Below are 7,585 nucleotides of genomic sequence, written 5' to 3'. Positions count from 1 at the left end.
GCCACATTCCATATCCAACCCAACCATTGACATTTAGGACTACTAACCTGAACAAAGAACCAAGCGCTCCTGGACGTGAAAGAGCCATCCGAATTGCCCAACCAAATAAGCTGATCATCACCAAGCCTTCTACTCGTAATTTCATTAACAATATATTCGAATTTTTTAGGCCCTACTAACTGCTCCAGTCTGTCCAAATCCCAGCTATTATTCAGCATAACATGTTTCACCTTCAAAGTCGAGTCTCCCACAATCAGGTGCTGCTCCATCAAAGGACCAGAACTCAGCCAATTATCTTTCCAGAAAGATACATTCTCCCTCGAACTTTCCACTTTGAATGCAAAAGAGCAACAGGTAATTCTTTTGCTATTGATTTCCAGAACCGGGTGCCTCTAGCATAATTCATCTCTAGTGGGTGCATACCATGCATATACTTCGCGCAAAAGAAACTTTGCCATAAAGAGTCTGAGCATAGCAAATTCCAAGCGAATTTGAGATGTAAAGATCTTTGAACATCAACTAAATTTCTCAACCCAACCCTCCCTCATCCACCGGTTTGCATAGTTTGTCCCATTTAATCCATTTTTTCTTAGGACTCCCATTTATAGAGCCCTAGAAAAAAGTGCTAAAAATCTTATTAATCTGAAGATACAACATTTTTCGTACATGCATCACCAAAAGAAGATGAATCAGCATACTCGACAAGACATGCTTTAAAAGGATCAACCTCGCCCCAGCGGATAGAAAATTAATTTTCCAACCTTCTATCTTCTTTCGAATTCTTTGGATAATATCCTGGAAATGTACTAACTTAAATCTTCCAAAAACGATTGGCACCCCTACATATTGGCACAGAAACACCCCTTCCGAGAACTTAGCGATGGATAATAGATGCCTTCGTCTAGCATTATTGATTTTCTTGGAGAAAAAAAATGAGATTTGGCACTATTTACCTATTGACCCAACCACAAACCATAGATGCGCAGTGTACCAATAATCTCAAGGATAGAAGATTTTCCTCCATTGGCAAAGATCACCATATCATCAACGTACAACAAGTGAGCAATTATAGGGCCATGTCTCGGATGAGAGTAACACTTAATTCTTCTATCTTCAAATTTCTTTTTAATCAAACGGGAAATGACTTCCTCCACTAAGATGAATAAATACAGGGATAACAGATCTCCTTGACGAAGACCTCTTCCACCCTCAAAGAACCCCTTTGTCATGCCATTCATAACAATATAATACCAGGGTGTAGTAACACATTGCAGCAGTAGCTGGCGAACTTTTCGAGAGAAGCCAAAGGCTTCCAATACATGAAATAAGAATTTCTAGTCAATTGTGTCATAAGCTTTTGCAATATCAATTTTCATCATAATGTTGCCTCCTCGGGCTGGTTTATTAATATCATGAATAAGCTCCTGAGTGAGACTAATATTTTCGAAAATACTCCTACCCAGCAAAAAAGCTCCTTGCTCCTTAGAAATGATTCTGCTAAAGACTGAAGTAAATCAGTTCACTAGAATCTTAGAGCAAATTTTATAAACCACGGAACAAAGACTAATTGGTCTAAAATTCCCAAAGACGTGGGATTCTGTACTTTGGGAATTAAAACAATATGAGAAGCAGTGTAGAACCTTAGTAATTCAGCCTCGCTACAAAAACCAGTAACTGCCTGCAATAAATCTTCTTCCACTGAGGACCAACAATGCTGATAAAAACATGACCCAAAGCCATCTGGTCCAGGACTGCTATCCCTAGGAATAGAGAACAGGGCATCTTTAACTTCATCAACCGAAGGAGTACTACCAAAAAACATATTTTCCTCATCCGAAACATCACCCAAAATTAACTCAGCCAAGTTTGGCAAAGAGTTTGTTGGGTTAGCTTTAAGAAAATCTTCAAAGTAAATACAAGCCTCCTCATGGATACCTTCCGGTGATTTAAGCACACGGCCATCAGTTAGCTTCATTTCCATCACCACATTATGTTTCATGGACTATAATGCTTTAAAGAAAGATGACGACACTTCACCATTCGAAACCCAGTCCTACTTAAACTGTTAAGCAAAGCAAGCTTCTTCCCTTTTTAACCAGACATCAAGCTCTATTTTATTAGCTAAAACATCCACTTCAACATCTTCAGAGAAACATTCTTGCAAACTAGCTTCTCCTTCTTCCACTTTTGTTTCTAGCTCTTTTAAATGTTTCCTAGTCCAGCCAAAAACCTCCTTATTCCAAGTTCTAAGAACCCGCTTGAGCCTCTTCAATTTTTTTGGCTAGCTTCCACAATCCAGTTCCATTAACCTCTGCTTGCCAAGAACTAGAGAAGCACCTCCAAAAATCCTCATGAGTGGTCCACATATAATGAAATTTAAAAGAGACAGGACCATACCTAGAGGGAGGAACCAATAGACCCAAGAGCATTGGGGAGTGATCCTGAGGACCTCCTTGGAAGGTATTGAAGCCTACTCGAGGGGAACAGGTCCATGAGTTTCAAATTACATAAGGCTCTATTAAGCCTTGCCCATGAGCGAGCCATCCCGATTTGTCCATTGCACCATGAGAATTTGTTGCCTGAAAAAGGCAACTCCACTAGTCCGCCATTGTCTATAAAAGAACTGAAATCCTCCATTGTCGTAAGCAACCTCGAATGTCCCCCACGTCTTTCACTATCATTACGCAAAATGTTAAAATCCCTAATAAGCACATGAGGCAACTGCAAGTTGTTGATAACAAGCATATCGGCCCACAACGACCTCCTGTCTAAGTACCAACACTTTGCATAGACAGCTGAGATCAAGAAACTTGAATTAATAAGTAAAGAAATATGCTGATTGGAAACGCCCATGACATCCACCTGCATACCAGCATTCCAAAAACACCAAAATTTACCTTCTTGGTCTGCATTGGATAGATAAAATTCTTCCAATAATTTAATTGATGATCGCCCTTGAAAGATTCCACCAGGAAAAGAATAGAAGGTTTGTGTATACGTAACAACGACTGTAGTCGTTTTCTCGAGGTGCTAAGACCTCGAATATTCCAAAACAAAAGTTTACTAATCATTGATTTTGGTGAGAGGGTCTGCTCGGGGCCCTTGAAGAACTTCATTGCATTCTTTTGGTAAATGCAATTTTTATCGTTAAATTAGAATCAGAGGAACCGTCCTTGTCCATTGCAGGATGAGGAATACTGCATTCATCATCCGATTTTGACTCCATAGTGACCTGTTCTTGGTTAAAGATCACCATCTGCAATTCCTCCGATACAACAGGCTGTACAACTCCAGGTTGCACCACAACATCATCTCTCATCAAATCCATTGGAGGAATAATCGTAGCAGTTGAACTCTGTTCAAGAACCGATAACGAAACGAGCTCGCCATCAGATTGGGTCCCACTTGGTTCTCCACACGCCGGTGGATCTTCTTATGCGTTAAGGACTCTGCATCCTCCCTACCATCCTTTGTCTCCGATGACAAAATCGCTGCAACATTCCCGTCATTCAAAATAGGATCATTGGTCTCTAAATTTTCTAGAACCAAGACAAGAGGAGGTTCTAAATTATTTCCAGTTTGCTCATTATTTGCCTTCACCTCATCTTCCTTCTCCTTAGTAGGCCTGCAACCCGATGACATTTAATCGGGTTTGGACTCGGTCCAACCCGACCCAGCACTGTTTACTCACCAGCCCGGTCCGACTCGACCCGCTACTGTACGGGTCGGGTCGGGTCTGTTGCATGTAGCAGACCCGCTACCTTTTTTTTTTTCCTGCCTGCCTGATACATGCCACAGTGGTGGTTATTGTGACATGTAATATAGTGAATTGTTCTTTGTGCTTTTAAATGAGATTAAAAAGAACCATCAAATCAGTTGTGCTGCTTTCTTATTTGTTTGGATAACAAACTTAGCTACTGAAAGTATACATGACATCTTTCGCTTACTCACTACCTGTGTCGGTGCCTTCCTTGGCTTATTTGAGAATGAGTTCCAAGAGCTTCTTGTACATATCGATGGCAGATTCAAGCATGTCAATGGCTCTGCTCCTGTCCTTTGCCACCAAAGTCAATATCTCTTCCATTTCTAGTGTCTGCTTCATGGAAAAACTCAACTCTCTACCAGAAAGACTCCGATTCCCTGATATATCAGTTGCAGAAGTCCCTCCAACGCCATGCCCCTTGCCATAACTAATCCTCCCTGTGCTCACCACCATATCACTAATGCTCCCCATCTCATTTTTAAGAGCCATAATGATCTCTCCAGTCGTGATTACCCAAATCCATACACTTCCATATTCTGCTACAGATACCAAATTCCGCCCCTCATTTGTTTTCCCCAAAGATATGATTGCCCCATCATGTTTTTGGGTCCATTTCACCAGTTCCCCCCCTTGGCTAACAAGTTTTTTGCTTCCAACCTTCAATGTTCCCTTGTAAACAGAACCATTTGACCCTGCTGCATGAAACTCAGACTCTGTTGGGTCTAGTGCAACTCCAAAAATTATGCATGGGAATGCCACTGTCCTAAGATGTGTCCCACGTGAAAGATTCTAGAACTTACATGTACAATCCAATGAGCAAGAGATTATTGTAGAGTTGTAGAGCCCCACTCCAAGAGTAATGTCAGTAACTGAATCAGCATGTGCTGGAAATCGATGTAGTATGATATTGCGTCCATTCTCATGCCTGGCTAAAGAAAGTTAAAAAAATTTCAGAATTTCAGCAACCTCAAACTCAACCTCATAACAGAATTTCAGTAAAAAAACAATGTATTTAGACCAGTTTTAGGAAAGCTACCCAGAGGAAACAAAAACCCCATGTATTTATTTATTTAGTTCTTATAATAATAGCACATTGACACAACTCAAAAAAACAATCTAAAATAAAAGAGGCATTTTGGAAAATACCATCATATTCATACAAAATTTTATTGCGTCTTAGCCACAAAAGTCTAGCAATAACCAAGAAGAGTTCAAAATGTGCAGCTTCTAAATACCCTTCTATGGTAAGAACCAGGTCCATGAAATTGAGATCAGGAAGACTACACTTTCAAATTTTTTTACAACAAAGAGCCCAAACATCCTTAGCAGAAGGGCATCCCCAAATAGAGTTTATCCAGGAAATTTGCACATGAATCCACATTAACCATGCCAATCAGTGAACAAAACCCAAAAGCTTATCTGGGTTTGTACCCATCGTTGTCAAGATGAGAAAAAACCCAAAATATATAAAGATTGTTAGAATGGGCATTCCATAGTCGTCCATTTCGGTACCCATGCTTAATTGGGCATTCCATGGTCCTCCATTTACAACTCTCAAACCCATGAGAAATAGAAACTAATGGATAAAAGGGGTCCTCCATTTCGGTGCAATTTACATTGCTCTACCCAACAACAAACTCACAAACTAGTTCAACATTTCAACAGACTCTGCAACCCAGAGAAAGTGCCCATCACAAAGTAGGGATTTCATGCAAAAATCCATCAAATTGTGGTGTGCAAATTAAAAATATCACCCAAAAATTATGAACATCTAATACCCAAGCAAACACACGCACGCACACACAGAGCACCAAACAAAGCTCGAAAACTTAAATCTTACCGAGAGAGAGAGAGAGAGAACGCACCTCTGCGATGACCGCTGCGACCGACGACGCGAACGGCGACGGAGAATGGGGACAGTGACTAGGGTTTCCGCAGTGGAGAGGAGAGTGCTTTCGTCTTCAGCTCAGTAAGTGTTTTCGTGGTCTTCAGCTCTGTTTTCATCTTCAACTTAGAGTCGGTTTCGACAGGTTGATTTTACTAAAACCCGATATTATACATTTGACCCGATGAACCCGTCTTTCAAGGGTTGGAGAAGTCGGTTTTGGCCGACGGATCGGGCTTACAGCCCATTATGCACAGCCCTACTCCTTAGGGACCTAGACTCTATTTGATTTAATGGCCTTCAAATTCTTGGTCTCTTTTCCTTCCTTCAATTTAGCCTTACAAGTCTTCAAGTTATGCCCTTGCACTTTGCATCAAGAATAAAAGGCAGGCAGAGTTCCGTATTCCACCTCCTGGAATATACTTGTAGGATGTCTCGACGTCCCAATCCAAATGGAATAAATCTGATCTTGTTCAATATTCATAAGAACACAAACCCTCGCACCATTTGTTCTAGTCGCACAATGTGTCGCATTATCCCTTCGCAAGAAAACACCAATTGGCGCCACAATATTACTCAAATACGATTCTTGGTAGAAATTAGGAGGGAGGCCAGGAAGCATGACCCACATTGGTACCAGTGCAGATTCCTCATCTTCCTTGAAGTCTGTCGACCATTGAAAGGTCCTGTATGCAACCCCTTCATTGTCACAACTCTCCCGGGACATAGACTTCAAAAAATTTTCTTCATTCGAGAATCTCACAAAAACGTTCTGTGGCTTGCGCATTGCAGAAACAACTGGTTTTGTCGAAAGGCCCCATCTGCTATGAATGAATCCCTTAATATGATCCAAAGATGGCCTTTGCCTCAAGAACTTCAACACCATAGAGAAACGAAATGGGATAGCAGATCGATCCATTTCCTCCTTCGTGAAGTGCACGAAAAACTCACCATCTACACACCTGGGTTGCCAGAACGGAATTGAAACCTCAGGGATAGCCTAAGGGGTATGAATCAACTAATCAGCAAACTTCTTTGGCCTGGCCTGGCCTGCGGCATTGGTGGGGGTTGGGCGCCCCTGGCGGCAGCCATGCACGTAGAGAAAAAAAAAACCAGAGGCTTTTACGTTCTTGATCTTGGATTACAATTCTTGGAGCCTCCTTCCAATAAATCTTCTTGGTTTCCACAATTATCCAAAGGCCATTTCTCTTGATTTTTGTTGTAATTTCTTCCAACTTCAAAACACTTGATTAAAACAAAATTTTGCAACAAAGATCTTCCTATCCAAGACTCCAAAAAATCAAATCTTACAACTAACATATTCATAACATCATCCTAAGATCAACCATGCTTTAAATCATCAAACAAAAGTCACGAAACAACACTTAGTTTTCGGTTCTACCCTTAGTTCAAAAATAGAAACTTTCCTTTAACTAGCTTTGATCAATCTCTAGATCCATGGCTTAAAACATGAGATCTTCAAACTAAAACATCACATGGTTTAAAAATTTGTCCTAAAGAAGATCCAACCATCAAACCTAAAATCACATGGGTAAAAATCAATAAAACATGGATCTAACCCAAAAACATCAAATCTTAGGTCTAACCGAAATCTTCTTGCATAGAAAAATCATATCTTTGAAACTAATACTAAATATCTTTAAACCAACATCCTAACATGCATATAAGAGGCTTCGGATCATCAAATAAAAATATCAAACCCATTGGAGTAAGATTAGACCACGAAATATTCAAATTTTCTCAATATAGAAACTATTTTTCCACTTTCAGTTTCTAAGTTTCTATATCTAAGAAAATCTTTCATCAAAAGGTTTAGTCATGCAACAAATCATAAACACATGCTAACAACACTCCATAAAATTTTCGAACCAAGATATGTCCATTAGCATGGTCAAAAGCTCCAAAATATAATACAC

General features: G+C 40.2%; 1 pseudogene; it reads right to left on the bottom strand.

Moving 5' to 3' along the window:
• Nucleotides 1-3,943: 3,943 nt before the first annotated feature.
• On the bottom strand, nucleotides 3,944-6,567 carry LOC121253471 (annotated as a pseudogene).
• Between the last annotated feature and the right edge of the window lie 1,018 nt (nucleotides 6,568-7,585).

This window comes from Juglans microcarpa x Juglans regia, chromosome 2S (assembly GCF_004785595.1).
Source record: "Juglans microcarpa x Juglans regia isolate MS1-56 chromosome 2S, Jm3101_v1.0, whole genome shotgun sequence".
NCBI classification, from domain to species: domain Eukaryota; kingdom Viridiplantae; phylum Streptophyta; class Magnoliopsida; order Fagales; family Juglandaceae; genus Juglans; species Juglans microcarpa x Juglans regia.
This window is presented reverse-complemented; position numbering and strand designations above follow the sequence as displayed.